Raw genomic sequence first — 16,382 nt, 5'->3', positions numbered from 1 at the left:
TAAACAGCTTGCAAATTCACGTTAAAGTCATAAAAAAATTACTTTTAGTGTGTCTTTTCCCTATGTTGAGTTTTACTTAATTTTTTTAGATTACAAACATAAAAATGCGATAGCCTAATGATTGTAAGTAGTGATACAGGGATTTTGTTGACAAGTTGGGTATAAATTGTCATGAAACCTATATGGTAATGAGTATTAACTTCATGGCAGGCTGCAGGAGCAAGTAGATAGCCAGCAGGTTGAGGGATTTTTTCCTACTGCTTTTTGGACTTGTGTGGCATACCTAGAGAACTATTGTCCCTAGTGGTCTCCAAAATCTCATATCACCAAAAGTTTAGTGTTTCATTGCACTTTATATGCATTTTTAAAAGTACCGATGGAATCAATGCAAGTGTTTTCACAGACTTACTGGACAAGAGCAACTGTGAAATGGTTACTTTAAAGGCTCTACATGTATCCCAGTTTCACTGCTTAATTTAAATTTTAAGTAGCAGTCTTGAGGCATATGAATTGAAGGACAAGCAAATACGTAAAGGAGACAGGATAAAGAATATATATAGGATTCTTAAAGTGAGTCTTTCCATAGGAAGCAGGAAAGTGTTACCCAGGAGGCAAAGGTCAATTATTTTAACTATGAACATTTTCGTTTCCTTTTTTTTTCCTTCCCCTCCCCCCCCTCAGATCTCTTTAAGGCTTGAAGTAATGCCAACTCGTGAAATATTGGCTCAGAGTAGTCTCATATCAGTAGCTTTCTGATTGTCTTAATATTGGAACAGATCTTGATGGTGTAGAAATTAATGAAATCTTATGTCTCAAGCCTGAAAATATTATGACAGCAGTCTAAAATGAGGCTTGAGGTGTTTTTCTGTGGGCTATAAAAAAGCCAGTTCCAGATTAATATGCAAAAGTGAAATGCTTTTGCTACTTAAACCCTCCCCCAATCTTTTTGAAGAATTTCTTAGGAAATGTAGCCACATATGGAATCATTACTGCACACATAGCAAAGTACAAACCCCCACCCTGTATGCAGAGAGATCAGGTGACAATTTACTCATCAAATTAGGGCTACTCATGCAAAGCCTCTCCCATGAGTTTACTTCTGTACTGTAGAAAATTGCGATTAGTGGGAAGAGTATTTTCCAGTTACAAGAAATAACAACATATAGATGCGGCAGAGCTTAGCCTTGTTTGTACATGATCCAGAGAACACGATGTTTTCATTGCATTTGTGGGCTGAGTTGTCCTATGAATTCCATTTCCATCATCGTCTTCCAGAAATTTTGCTTGAAAACCATGCAAGCCTGGATTCCCAGGAAGGTTGAACTCCTTCCACAGTAGATAAGGCTAAAATCTCATGTGGATAGGAACATCTGTCTATAGAGGTGTCCCAAGAGACAGATGAAAGGTACAGCAACTACACATCCCGCTTAGTGTACCTTTGCCAAGGAAAGTAGATGAGCCTAGTCATTTTTTTTGCTAGACTCTCAGGAATCATGGGAGTGTATACACCTACCCAGGCAGTCCTTTCACTGTCCTGTTAAGGATCTGTTGTCCATAAATTTATGTATCCTTTTGTGAACCACTGATACTGTCTTTCCCCACCATCTCCTGCGGCAGCCAGTTCCAGAGGTCAGTAGTCAGAGGCTGTGTACATTGCTTTGCCATTACCTGTTGAAATCTGCTTCCCGCCAGGCCCGTAGCTCTCACACGCAGAACACATTGTTATGCATTCAGTTTCTCTACCACATTGTTGTGTTAGCTGCTCTCATGTTCTCACACCCCCTTCTCTTTTGGATATCATTAGGTTTATTTCTGTTCCATACAATACTCGATATTGTGCCTTCCCAAACATGAATACCTGACACTTTATAATTGTTGCCGGTTTTGGTTTGCAGTATCTGTTTCCTTGTATGAATTGCAGAGATAAATGCAAGCATATTAATGTGGCATACCTGTTTTCAAGTGTTACAAATGTAGCAGTTAATGTACAGTTCTGATGTATGCATGTGCAGCTTCTCTTGAATTAAATGAAAGCCAAGTATGTGTTCAAGAGACACTATGTCCTTAAAAATGTAGATTTAAGTATTGTGATCAGAGTGGCCAATCTTTATGAAATTTCTGGTGATAAGAAAATGCTTTATGCTTTCTAGTACCTCAAAGGAAAAAAAAAGTAAAAAAAAAAAAATCTTGTGTTTAATACGCACTTGTGAGAGCTAGATTCAATTTCCATCTCTGATGTGATCTTCCGGAAAGGCTTTGGGCAATGTATTTTAATCTCTTTGTGCCTTAGATTCTCAGGTACAGTAATTCTTGTCAGGCTTTCTGCATTTAGATTCCTCCGCTCTCTGGGGAATCTCTTGGTAGTGTGTAATACAGAAACAATTTCTTCCTTGCAAGAGGGTGCAGATTTCGCTGCCTTCTTGCCTGTGCTCCCTGGTTCCTTGTAATAGAGCAGGGCGGTGCATGGGAGAACAGTGTACAGCTCACGCAGGGGTGCAATGCACCTGGTCTGGATTGGTGCACGTCTGCATGCTTCCCACTGTCTCACCAGTGATGATGCATGCGATTTTATTTAAATTTCCAACACAAAGGTAAGTGTTATCACTGTGTTCCTACAAACTGGAAATCTACTTGTATTAACAGTTTCATGTCAATGGAAAGCAGGCTGGCTGTTGGTCATAATCATGTGAGGCAGTGAGTTTGTAAAAAAAGAGATTGAAAGAAGCAGCTTTTATTCAATGAGAAAACGGATGTATTCTTAGCATTTGATAGCATGGGGATATGAGTTTCTACAGTTTATTATCATTTTTTGACCCAAATGGTTAACCACACGTAGGACTGAATGGTTTATTTTTGTCTGAGGGCAAATTTGGTGAAGAAGAAAAGTACCTCTGAGAGCCAACATAGCTGATCAGGTTACTTACTTTGGTGCAACAGGTAGCAGTTGAAAGCTGAGCTGTGGAGACTGACCTCGTACATGTGGTCCCAGCTGCAGAGTGAGATCGTTGCTTTAACTGCCATGTACAAGTTGATGCAAAAGCCTGAGTGTGATCTTTGGAAATAAGTGTTCTGGGTAAAGAATCAGTGCCAGAGACAAGGAGTCATCAGTTTTACTCGTTTCTCACATGGAGAATGAGTTAAGCTGTGTTCAGGGATGAAATGTGAAGATGAGCGGGTATTGAATAATCTGCTACAATACATGAACAAACATGAATATTTCAGCAATTCACCTAGTCTAACGATCCAGAATCTTTGTCTTTTTTTATTCTGCAACAGTAATTTATGATGGATACAGTTGAAAATAAAATGCCCCAAGAAAGTGCAACAGGCAAGTCACTATAGTTTTTATGGAAATACAGTCATTACATGAAATAGTCCTCATCCTTAGGCTGCTTAGCAGTTAAACCAGTATCAATGGTGTAAACAATTACGATGTGATAACCTGAATCTCCCCATGCGTGAACTGCAAAAATAATACAGCAGTTGCTATATTTAATCGCTACTTTTAGCTTGCTGATATTTGGGCCTTACACAGGAAATCAATATTGTTCCTTATAACTAGTTATCTTTTCTGGAAAAATCAGAAGAAGCTTTACTGAAGCCAATGGACTATGAATGATATTCACCTTGTAAGTGGTGAATCATTAAATAACATTTAATTGAGCAGACCAATAAAGTAGCTCAAGAATGGGACCCTTTTAAAATCTATATATCACCTTGCAATGACTACAATGTGAAGTGTACTCGGTTTTCTGTACTTCGAGCAGTGGTTAATATTGGAGAAGATGGTGCATGCTTTATTTTCACTGTGCTGATTCATAGTGCCTCCTCATTGTGATAAGACAGTTGTATGCCTAAGACTCCGAGAACACATGATTCAGTTAACTAAATTGACTCTGTGACCTTGTGTCATGCACTGTGACAGAGGCATTTTGATTTTTCCAAACCATAAAATTTGTTGTTGCTAATGGGCAGTATCAGCAAGACTGCAAGAATTTAGTATTTTTCCTGTTTGCAAAGAAATAAAAAGGTAAAGTTCATTAGTTCCTGTACAGCTCACAAAATGTGCAGCTGGTGAGCTGTCTTCTGAAACTCAATGTCTTGTAGCAGCAAACAGACAATGAAAATAAATAACTAGTGTTTGCATGGATGGTCCTAGCCTTAGTTACCGTTTAGCAGCTCTTATCTGTTATAAAACCCTGTAATGCTTCTGTCCTCACTGGAAGAGAGAATGAATGTTCAATTACTTGAGCAAAGAAAAGAATGTATGTATTCTAACGTACCTGTGTTTAAAAAAGAAAGTTCAATTTCCTCTGTATTCCTTTTTTAAAGTATAAAGCAGTAGAGCCTTCTCTGTCAATATGGCACAATGACTGTTTTTATGCGCCTGTTTACACAAAATCTGTTATTAGAGATTCTGATCACAATCATCCCCCAGTACTATCAAAGCATACCTGTAGAATAAATATATCTTTGTTAATCGTAAGCATTTAAAATATTTCATCTGTATTCCTTCAGTGAATCCCTGAAGAACTAAGAGGGGGGTATTCTGATAGGAATTGATACTTGTAATGTTTACTACTATTGATGTCATCACTCCTTGAATCCCTTTGGTCTTCATCCTTCCCCAACTTTTCATTACCACCTTCTGATGTAACCTTTTCAAATTTTGTAAAGGCTTTGCTCTTGGGACCTTGTCTTTCTTTCTGTGTTTTGAAATACCTGTCCTTTTTAAGTATGCTACAAAATAACAATAGTATCCTGAGGCACGAAATGGCTTTAGATCTCCAGCATTTTACGTGGGATTCTTTTAGCTGGGAAGAAGTCATTTATCACTTCTAGAGAAAAGAGACATGAGCACCAGAAGACAGAGTTTTATAGAAACAGTTGAAGCCTATGTGCTATGAGAGTAATGGATGAAGGAGAGGTTCCTCAGGGGCTGGAGGAAGCTCTGCCAATGGTTGTACCTGCTGAAGAAAACATACCTCATAAACAAAAGTCAGCATGCACCTGGTGAACATGTTGCAGGCTGCCTTACAACAACTTAGCGTCAACAGTTTGGGGGATATGGTTTGGGTTTGCTTTCGTGGGAGGGAGAGGTTTATCCCTAGGTATTTTGTGACCTAGCTACTGTCTTGGTTCCATGCTACCATCTTTACTTTTCTTGGTATGTCATTTTTGTGAATTAACTGCATTGGCTGTATTGGCACTGAACTGGGTTGGATTAACTTGCATTCTTTTTAAAAGGCAAGACTAAGATTTACCATGTGGTTAACTAATGTATGCTGTTAATTGCCTGTAGTGCTTTGTCAAATTAGTAATGCTGTGAACTGTGTGGATGAAATAGATAATATTAATGTATGTAACTTGCTCTGGTGACCTTCCTCGGTGTTTACTTTCTTCTGCTTTCTCTAACTGAAGTTACTAACGATTTGTGTTGAAACTTAAAGAAAGTAAAAAGAAAAAAAAAAAACAAAACCCAACAACAGACAGCACAGCATGTTGACATTTAGAAACCCAGAATTGGTTCAGGTTTCTCTGTTTTGCTGGGAGCTGGGTTGGGAGGAGGTGCTGGTTGCATTAAGCAGGCTATCAGTCTGTAAAAGTGGGTGTATGTCATCAGTAATGCTACATATAACCATTAGTCTGTCACTTCCAATGTGAATGTGTACTGTGCATCCTTATGTGCTGATCAGGTGGTAACGTCAAAGTCTTTTCTGTGGATTAGAAGAGAGAATTTGTGAAGCCTTAAAAGCGGATATTGTATACAAGCCTCTGGGTAAGTTTCCATTTAACTCCTAGTGCCAGGTACAAACCTCTTCTGCATGGTGCTGGTTACAAGAACATTCATGCTGTATTGTCACCTCAGGGAGAAAGGATGCATCCTTCGAGGCTGGTCTTCAACTGAGGACACAGCATCCCCTCTGCACACAGAGGGGCTTTGCTGTATTCTGTCTGTATGTATGCACATAATGTGTACATTCTGGTCTGGGATTCGGCATGTGCCCTAGGTTCCTCTGTGGCTGGTGTATCTCTGAGGTAAACACTTTTTATCATGAAATACAGGTAACTGGATAGCACCAACATGGAACAGACAGCTGTCTATATAAATACGGCCTTACAACCGGTCAGGCTTGTAACCTGCATTGTGAATGGGGTATTTAGTTAAATGCTCTGCTGGGTGTGAGGAACTGTTACAAATGACACCACAAGGATATGCTAATGCGATTAGGTGACTTGCATTGTTGAGACTTCACTCTTGGCCTTGTTTGGGCTCCGTTGCAGTTTAACCAGATGCAAAAATGTGTAGATGGTGATTTGTATATATTGTACGCTACTGAAACAAGCCTAGGTGAACAAAAAAAAGCCAAGACCTGCATGTCAAAGGTGATGGTAGAGACAGCTGCTGGAAGACGTGCCAGGGAGACATTGTATTTCCAGTTGAGAGGGGACCTGGGAAGAGCTTCATAGTAGTAAGTACAATCCAGACATACCCATGAGAGCTTGGGAATCCATTATTAGGCTACTAGGGTGAGGTTCTTTTTTCAGTAGAAGGTTGTTTTCTGTGTACTGAAGTTATCTTGCCACAGGAGAAGCAGCTCCAAGTGCCCAAGATGTGCCATATTTACATAGTCATGGTGAATCAGTGTTACTTTGTCCTTTCCTACTTGGAGGTGTTATGTAGATGTCAAGTCTCATTCAATAAATGATGCAAGGATTCAGCAAGCAGAAGGTAAGTATCACAATAAATGTTCCATGACAGTGGTGCGCTTGTAATGTATATTATGGTTGTATAGAAAAATTGATGTTTCTGACAGTGAACTAAATCTTTCTGTGTCCTCTATGCCTAGAATGAGTAGAGACAGTGTCCTGCCAGTAATTGCTGGAAGCAGAGGAGAAGGGTAAGCAGCGTGGAAAAATTGACAATGCACTATGTAAAGCACTAAAATATTTTTTCATGTACTTCTTTTTCTTTTCTTTTGCAGATGCTGTAGGATATTGGCATGTGGAGAAGAGCAGAGATATTATTCCTACTCGGGCTGATTGTTTTTAATAAAGTTATTTTTATGATAATTGAAAATTGTTTCATTTCCTGTCCCCATTAACTTCAGTTTATCCCCATTTCAAAACTAACCTGTCTGTGCTGAAAAATACTGTTTGTCCAGTTACCCAGGGTATCTATCAGTATTTGCTTCTGACTAGACAGCCCAGCAGTTATCTGGGAAACCAGCCTGAGCAGCAGAAAAGGAGGGGGGGGGAAAAAAACAAGTAGTTTGTGTTAGTGTGCGTGTATTACTCTTGTGTGCTCAGTTCTTAACAACAGTTTAAATAATCACAGAATTGCAAACTGTTGCATGCAGATGAGAGACAAGCTTTTTGGTTTACCAGTGCTGACTTCTCATCTTTGAATGGTAAAATTAATCGCCGTGAGGTATTTTCATTTAGTATGGATTCACGATTTTCAAACACCGTTTGGATCATGTTCATGCAGTTTAGTCACTGTGGTTATATTTATTGTCTCAGTGACCCAGTAATTCTCATCTGAATTAATATGATCCTTTTCTGTTTCTGTGCTGTTAATTATGTACTACTCCATACCTACATTAGCAAGTAAACTTCATTGTAATGTAGTATTACTCTGTGGTTATTCTTTCAGGTCTCTTGGTAATTTTGCATTTCACATTCAAATAGAAAGTAAAATCAAGATGGAAATACAGAATAGTAATCTGGTAATGAAGGAGCATAAAATGTGACAGTATTGAAGTTCTTAGCAGAATTAACTGAATCAATTTAGGGTCTTCGCTATTTGACAGTGAAAAAAATATATAAAATCCACTCAAAATAACAGTGAGAGGAATTAGAAAAAATTAATTAGACCAAGGAGTCTGTAGAGGAGACAGATGTGAGAGAGAAGCAGTGTATTTACAATTAGGAGCATTGATAACTTCCATTAGCAGTTTCCCATACATTGTGGTTTTCGTCATTGAAATGATGACCTTAGTCTCCAAAAGTACAAGCTTTTATATCATGAAGGGGACACGGAATTAAATCAACTGAAGAATTTTCATACTGCAGTGCTGAATGCTGCCCTGCTTAAGCCTTGCCACCGTCGTGTGCGGTAGCCAGCTACACTTGCAGCCTTCTTGCCAGTCTGCATGAGATAAGCACCAAGTCCTTCAGTCCTGTAAAGACTGAAGTGTCTGTGCAAGCCAAGAATAATTAAAACTGATGCCTACAAAAACTCTGGGTCTTTTCAGTGCGTTAGTTGACTGGAAATTTTGAGAACTGCAGTTTTGAACTTGATAACAGTTACTTCTGTCTTGCTCATTTAGAATTCTGACAAACACACAGAATTCAATGGGTATTTCAATATACTTTCTATCATTTCTAATATAATCTACAGAACTTGAAATCAAGATCAAGTGTGTGACTGGATTCAGTGAGCTTGTCCTTTTCAATGATTGGGTCCAAATCATCTAAAACTGAAAATCAGATAAATCCCTTAACGATAGTTGCAAAACCTAGTATGTATAAGTAATTTTGTGTAGTTGTGCAAAGCTAAGAGTATCTTCCTTTGCTCTCTTGAACTTCCATTGTTCTTCCTACCCTTTCTTTTTTGTGCCCACTTCATTCTTGTCTTCTTTCTGTACCCCTGCAGACTTTCCTTTTATATTAGTTTCATAAATTTACTGATTAATGTAACTTTCTCTGTTTATGTGGTGTTGTTTACAGGAGTAAATAAAAATCAGTTGTAAGCATCGCAACTGCTCTGTTTAGCTTTAATGGAGAGCATGACATGCAGACACTGCAAGTTTTACTCGTTTATAATTGTAATGTCCCCTCCTGTATCCAGAAGTGATACAGCATTTGAAAAATGGGAGTTGCAATATACACTAACCTGCCCAGTTTATAAAATATGAATGCTTGGAAAATGAATACGGCAGAGTTAATACAGTTAATCAGCTTTAGAAAAACAAAAATAAGCATTTATCACTGTAATATACACTTGCGTGGGATATTAATGAAAAATACCAGCTACTTTGTTTTCTGTATTTATTCTACACTTTGCTTGTTACTCCGATTCAAGTAATTTAAATTTGTTTTCAGGATAAGGATGATTTACTTCTGATGAGAAAAGTTTAGAGGTCTTTATGCCATGTTTTTCTTTGAGTCTGCAAGGTAAGAGTCTATGCACTGGACATAGTCAGCTGCGCTGGAAATTTTATACATTACAATGAACTGACAGGATAGACGTTTAAAATTGTCAAGCTATCAATAGTTTTAGGTAGTGTATTGTTAGAATTTGTACAATAAAAAAAAAAAAAAAGTTTATTAAATCCTAGTCAATAACCTGACTCAGTGAGAATAGCAGTGTGACTTCTGCTGATTTTGCTGCATGGTTTCTTTGTACTTCTGTACTTTGGGTAATGTGCTGAAGACAAAAGCAGGGAATTGTCCTCAGTTAACTGTTCGTTTAATGAATGATGAAGACAAAAACACCAAAACAAGTAGTTGTTTTATTTCAGTTTGTTTGTTGGGTTTTTTTCTTGGAAATCTCTCTAGTGTGCTTTTAAAGTTTCTCTTGACTGATGAGCAGTCTTTTTTCAAGGTAAGGTAGTACCAGAACATCTCATTCTTTCATTTAGTAGTAAATCTTGTCTTGAAATAAGATGGCTGACCATCAGTGGGAAAAGGTGAGTGAATGCTATAAAAATCCTACGAAAACATATCGAGCCATTTTAAATTAATTTATTCCAAAAAGTGTCCTAATGGTGCACTGGAGAGAAAAGGTGAATGTACTTAAGTTATGCCGTTTCTTTGAAGTTAAATAGCCATTCATGGGTTTTTTTCCCCAAGATTACTTATTTTAAGATACATGTTCTACTCATGATTTTGCTCCAGTAAGATTAATTACCTCATGAAAACCTCAACAAAAATATGGAAATTCTCTTACATGTGAATGGTTTGCCAAATACAACTAGTGATTTGTGAGAACTACACTGGAAGGGCAGTATCTTACTTCTCACTGTTGGGTCAAAGTTTCTTAATTGACTGTGATGCAATTGATGTGGATAGAGGACATCTGAAAGACAATTCAGGTGCATGCCTTGTCATCAGTGCTGCTTTATTCAACTTCTATGGCAGGTGGTGTTCTGTTCAAAGGGTGAGTAGTGTAATGCCATTGGCTTGCTTTTTCAAGTAATTTTTAATTTTTTCTGTATCTTTTAGTACTTGGTAGTATTCATGTGTCAGCTATTTTTATCGTTCCGTTGCCTCAATACCTTTATGTTCTTTAGCATCTGTAGGCCATGAATCAGTTCATTAATCATCCTGTTCAGTCTGCCTATTCGTGTGCAGTGTTGATCTAACGGTCCTTGTGCAAAGAAAATGCAGAATCACCTTTAAGTTTGCAGCTGTAACCCTTAGTGTGACAAACTTGCTTGTAAATATAGGATTGAAATGTGTTCCAAATACCTTACTGCATGTCTAACCCGTGTCCTGGATTCTGGTGGTACTAGTTTACCCTCTAACCTGTGGAGCAAAAATGGGGGCATAGTCTGTTCCTCTTTTTGGTGCTGTGAAGAATGTGGTGGGGAAACAGTTAACTTTTTAAGAAGCCCATTCCCTGCCCCCTGCCAAGTCCTCAGTTTCCCCCATTATTTTATAAATTTAAAGCTTCAATTTGAATTTGTTGCATTCCTTCTTTCAGTACACTAATAAAAATTCATGAAAATACCAGTATATGATTTACTTGTCTTGGAATTATCTTCTCATAAATACATCCCATGATGTAACATTACTGTGTTTTTCCCATTCTGTACTCCTTATTCTTTATAGTATCAAGGTGTGTACCATCAATCGTTCAATTTATCCTTTTGTCATCTTTATTGCTTGCTCAGTCTCTTTGATATCTTCATCTTATCCTTCATTCTTTTGCTCTCAGTGTTCTAAAAAATATTGATGCTTGTGTTGGTAGCACAGCTGTGCTGATAGACCTGCTTGCAAGGTCTTCTGCTGCTCAAAGGAATCTGACCCTCACTGTCATTACTCTTGTGTCACTGCTCTTGAAAGAATAGCTTTTTAGCTATTTACTTCATTTAGGTGTTTTTCCTTCTATTTTTCATTGTTTGGCACAGCTCTGTTGCAGCCATCTCTTGTTCCCCGATTATTTTGGTATTGCTATTACGTCTGCTGTTAATGTTACCTTTTTTTTTCTTTTACCAAAAGTCTGTAATGTTAAATTTTCTGAATTATTCATAAGTCCATATATGAACACCTGCATCTATTATTCAGAACTTCTTATTTTATTTCTTTTAGCTAGAGCCTAAAACCTCTTTTAGAATTCAATAATAAATGCTAGCCTTCAGTTTTTTCAGAGTTCTTTTTGTGACCTCGTGTTTATCTCCAAGGTCCCAACTGTCTTTTAGTTATTTGTGAGGAGCACTGCAGTGCAAGGATCTACACACTTGTTAAAATAATTTAGAGTATTCTTTTCCTCTTTGCTATCTCTGTCTTTATGCACTAACCTCCATGTGCAATGTGTTTGAAGTGGCTCCTGTTCTGGAATATATTATTTACTAGCTATTATATATTATTTACTAGCATACAAATCTTTTTTTCTCTAATTCTTAATCTATTATCTGAGAATATTACTTGATACTTATTCCCTTTTTAGCATTAAAGAGGTGGTAATTAAAAAAAAAAAATATTCCTTTTGGTTTATGCCACCTATTTATCTCCCTCATGTACTTTCTTATTTCTGTTCCCCACTTCTCTAAAACTTCCGTCCTCTAGAGCATTAGTTGGTGTGCCTGTGAGTTTTCCTGTTTACTTAAAAAGTATTTCTGGAATGGAAGTTGCAGAACCACTGAATAATTCAGGGTGGAATCTGAAGACCTGAAGGTCTCTAGTCCAACCTGATGCTCAAAGTAGGGTCAGCTCATGTGCCACCAGGTTGCTCAGGGCTTTATCCAGCTTAGTCTTTAAAAACCAGGGACTATGTGACTTCTCTAGGCAACCTGTTCCAATGCTTGACTGTCCTAATGGTAAAAGATTTTCCTTATATCTAGTTAAAATGTCTCATTTTAATTTATCATTTGTGCAGAAATATTCTGGAATTATGTATTTTCTGCTGCTTGATAATTTATATTTCAGGCAAAAAATTGCTTACTGATATTTAATTATCTGCTTACTTAGAATGCTGTGCTTCTGGTTGGTAAAAAAGTATTCAGTCTTAGTTTTGATAGTCCTTCTTTTCCTGCCCTGTCCAAACTACACTAGTCCTCATTTATTTCTGCCATTTTACTACTAGAAAAAGTGTGTGATATAATTCTAAAGTAAATCTCCCTCTGTGGCTTTTTAATTTTCCAGACCTACAGTATAATATTTTACCAGCTTTATGCAAAGGCAGGTTTTATAATTAATGAGCTGCAGGACATTTTTTTAGGTTAGATCATCATAACTTAAAAGCTGTGAGGTGTCTGTATTTTAGATGTCTTTGCCCATGTAGTATAGGCTTGTGATATAGAGAATTTCTCACTTAGTATCTGATTTCACATTAAATTCAGTATTTAGGCAAAAATGTAAAGAATTAATTGGAAGTATTGAAATTTCTAATGGCCACAAAGAGAAGCAAAGCAGTTTAACAATCTTGACAGTCAGTTTACAGTAATACAGTATGTAATCTGCTGTGATTCCTGATATTTTAACACAATTCAGTCACAGAAGTGCTAGGATTCACCATCAGGTTATCCATATTCTTTAAAGACCTTTTGTACCTCTCTTGGCACAACAGAATTAGAAACTGTTTGAAACAGCTTCAACAATGCAGTCTCATCTTCAAAGATCCTTAGTAAAAGAGTTATAAACTTTAGAGAATGCCATCGAATAAAAGTTGGAAAGGTATTTAAAGCACAGGCCTAGTTTTAAGCAAAAATACATTTTATTCCATAAGTGCTTTTATTGATAGACTTACACTTTTGCAATAGACCAAATCAGGAGCATAATTATGAAAGGTAGATTAACAGTCAGGATTGACTCATCCCTCAGAGTTGAAAATCTATTGTTTCCTTTTATTCTGTTTCCTTTCTAACATTGTCTATATTGATTTAATGGAACTGTAAGAGAATTTCAATAACTTTTAGAGTAATTAAAATGCCTTTTTAGATAGTATTTATTTTCATATCTTACTCATCTTTGTGGTTTAGTGAATATTTACATAGCAAATATGACTGTAGTGTTATTAACATGTTTTGCGTAAGGTGTTTTATGCAGTCATTCCTCTACACTGAGATGCATCTATTCCATTTCTATCATGAATGGTGGCAGTGAATAAGCGACTCAATAAAACCAAGTGAAGTTAATAGACTACTCTTTCTTTTCTCATGTTTCTATGCTGATGCTATCAGCAACAGGAAGAAAAGACTAAGGATCTCCTTTTAGGCACAACTTCCCTTTCCTACATCATTTAACATTTTCTCCAAACTTCTTTTTAGAACACTTTGCATAAAGTAAGATGCCTATAAAAAGGTGGTTTGCTTATTAATTATGATTATTATTTCATTATGTACTTCTGGTAGCACCTAAAGAGCCAGTCACTTCTCAAACAAAACGGGGCAAGGATGGGTGCACTGCACTAACCTAAGAAACAAACACAAGAGGTTATAAAATGTCTCAAAATGGGTAAGACAGCAATATAACCTGGCTCTTCTAGGTCAATGATCTGACTCCCAGCATGAGAATATTGGAAGATTCAGAGTTATGTTGCACAGATATGCTCATGAAAATATGCAGATGCTCATGAAAGTGAACATACTTGGGTTTAACCTGAGATAAGAATGCATATTGGCTATAAGCTTGAGATATTACAAGCCCAAGTGAAATATGTTGTGAGATCAAATGATAGTAGCTGAAATAAAGCAGATGCAAATCCTGACTTCTAAAATACCCTAAGATCACCTTATGAGTGATCACTGCCATTCTGCGTCGATGTTGCTGAACAACTCCAGTAATGCCTTCATATTACACTTCCCCATTCATACCATTTGCTGTCTTATTTGTGTTCAAGGTGGTGGTGTAATCTCTGGCTTTTGTAACAGAGGAGGTGGGTAACTCAGCCTTCCGTTGATGAAATGAAAGGGTAATGCAACTTTAGGGAGTCATCAGAAATACTAACTCAAACCCATCACCAAACCCACACTATAGCAGGAAGATATCTTTATACTTTGGGACACATTTCTACAGTAATTTAAAAGGTATATAAATCAGGAATGATGTTTTACAGAAGTGATTGATAATCTGGTTTAGTTCATTGTACAGCCTAACAGATCAATAATTTGGGGTTTTTAGCTCTGCAGTGCCCTAGCACTGTGGATTAGCTACTGTAAATATAATTTCATAATGTGCTCTTGTATCTATTAATAATGCATTAACTTATGCAGAAAACTACAATAGTACAAAAAATGATCTGATTGAATTGGTGTTTTTCTTAATAGTGTGTTTACTCGAAGTAAATATGGAAGAAAAAATTTCTTCTCAAGAAGTAGTGTCTAAATTAAAATAAAATTTATAACACAAAAAATACTGGTTTCACAATGCAGTGTGTAAGTTCCAGTCAATTCGTGAGCAAATATAAATGTCCTAAAATTGGATTTTACTCTTACTGAGATATCTGTAAAATATACATACATATTTTTTTTTTTTCAAGCACTTAGAACGGATGATCCTTCCATTATTTCCCTAATTTTACACTACACTAATGCAATGCAGCATTATTCTACGGCAATTATTTGCTGGTACTAATCTAGATCTTCAGTGTTAGAGCTGGGTTATGAACGGATGATAATCAGACATTTCCTCTACCATAATTATTCAGTACTGTTCTTACCTTGATCTATGATATTTACATTTGAAGTCATTTACACTGATCGATTCTCTGTATAAGGTGGGCCTTTGAGTATCCTTTTGTGACAAGGTTGGTTTTTTATGCTGGTCATGTTAGCTTATGCTTTTTTTTTTTTTTTTTGAATTGCAAGGAATATATTTTGCAAGTCCATCAAAACCATAACTGAATTCCTTCTATAACTGTAGTGCCTTTCTGTAAAGCCTTTTGTTATTAATCAGAGATCTTTATGCTGTTTTCGCTGTCTTCCTGGCAATGCAAATGTAAGTATACATTAACCCTACTGTTGTGAGGCTGATGATTGTTCCTAAATTCTCACATCATTTTAGACTTGTGTGATTTCCATGCCTTCAAGATTAAGTGCTGTGTTGAATAGTTAAGTGGTCATTTTGATTTCTTCTTTCTGTGCCACAGACTTTGTAAACATGGCCATGGCCTGGCTCTGCCAAAGTAGCTTCCATATGATTATCAACTGGTGCAGCTAAGTTTGTTGAGCATCTTCCTTAACAAAAGGCAGAGACAGGATTTACGTTATAGGTTATGTGGTCTAGATAGTCTTTGAGCACTTACAATTGATTCTTGAATATCAAAATGATGAAGATTTCGTAGGATCACTGAAGCATTTAGGTTGGAAAAGATCTTTGGGATCAAGTCCAACTGTTAACCTAGCACTGCCAAGCCCAACACTAATCCGTGTTCCTAAGCACCATGTCTTCATGGTTTATAAATAGCTCCTCAGGCAGCCTGTTCCAGTGCCTGACCACCCTTTCGGCGAAGACATGTCCCCTCACACCCAATCTAACCCTCCCCTGGTGCCACCTGAGGCTGTTCCCCTTGTCCTGTCACTTGTTACTTGCAAGAAGAAACCAACACCCACCTGGCTACAGCCCCTGTCAGGCAGCTGCAGGGAGCGATAAGGGCCCCCCCGAGCCCCCTCCTCTCCAGGCTGAGCCCCCCCAGCCGCCCCCCATCCCACGGGTGCCCCAGCCCCTTCCCCAGCCCCTGCCCGGCTCTGGACACGCTCCAGCCCCTCTGCGTCCCTCTGGCCGTGCGGGGCCACAGCTGGACACAGCGTTCCAGGGGCGGCCTCGCCGGTGCCGAGCGCAGGGGGACGGTCCCTGCCCCGGGCCTGCTGGCCACGCTGTTTCGGGCACCAGCCCGGTGCCGCTGGCCTCCTGGGCCACCTGGGCAGGCGGGGGGCTCCTGCCCAGCCGGCCGCCAGCCAGCCCCCCCAGGCCCTTCCCCGCCGGGCCCTTCCCAGCCGCTCTGCCCCAGGCCCGCAGCTGCCCGGGGCTGGGGTGACCCCGGCGCGGGGCCCGGCGCTGAGCCCTGGGGAACCTCGTACGAGTGGCCTCGGCCCCTCGGCCCGGCCTGCCCAGCCCCCCCTGCAGAGCCCCCCGCCCCCCAGCACATCGACACCCCCAGCTGGTGCCACCCGCACACTGGCTGGGGCAGCGCTCGGTCCCTCGCCCCGATGGTC

General features: G+C 38.6%; 1 protein-coding gene across 5 annotated transcripts in view; it reads left to right on the top strand.

Annotated features, from left to right (window-relative positions):
• NRG3 (neuregulin 3) overlaps positions 1-16,382 on the top strand; it is a 428,576-nt gene that overhangs the window by 345,288 nt on the left and 66,906 nt on the right. For 2 of the 5 annotated variants that reach the window (XR_008734002.1, XR_008734000.1), the window contains exons 3-4: positions 2,938-6,902; positions 6,987-7,199. The exons of 1 other annotated variant lie outside the window; for it this stretch is intronic. The gene's annotated coding sequence lies outside the window, so the exon portion shown is untranslated. Of the gene's footprint in view, positions 1-2,937; positions 6,903-6,986; positions 7,200-16,382 lie in introns of those variants that run through there. 2 more of the 5 variants (XR_008734003.1, XR_008734001.1) reach the window with 2 other exon arrangements.

The sequence above is a fragment of the Falco cherrug genome, chromosome 9 (genome assembly GCF_023634085.1).
Source record: "Falco cherrug isolate bFalChe1 chromosome 9, bFalChe1.pri, whole genome shotgun sequence".
In the NCBI taxonomy this organism is placed as follows: Eukaryota; Metazoa; Chordata; class Aves; order Falconiformes; family Falconidae; genus Falco; species Falco cherrug.
This window is presented reverse-complemented; position numbering and strand designations above follow the sequence as displayed.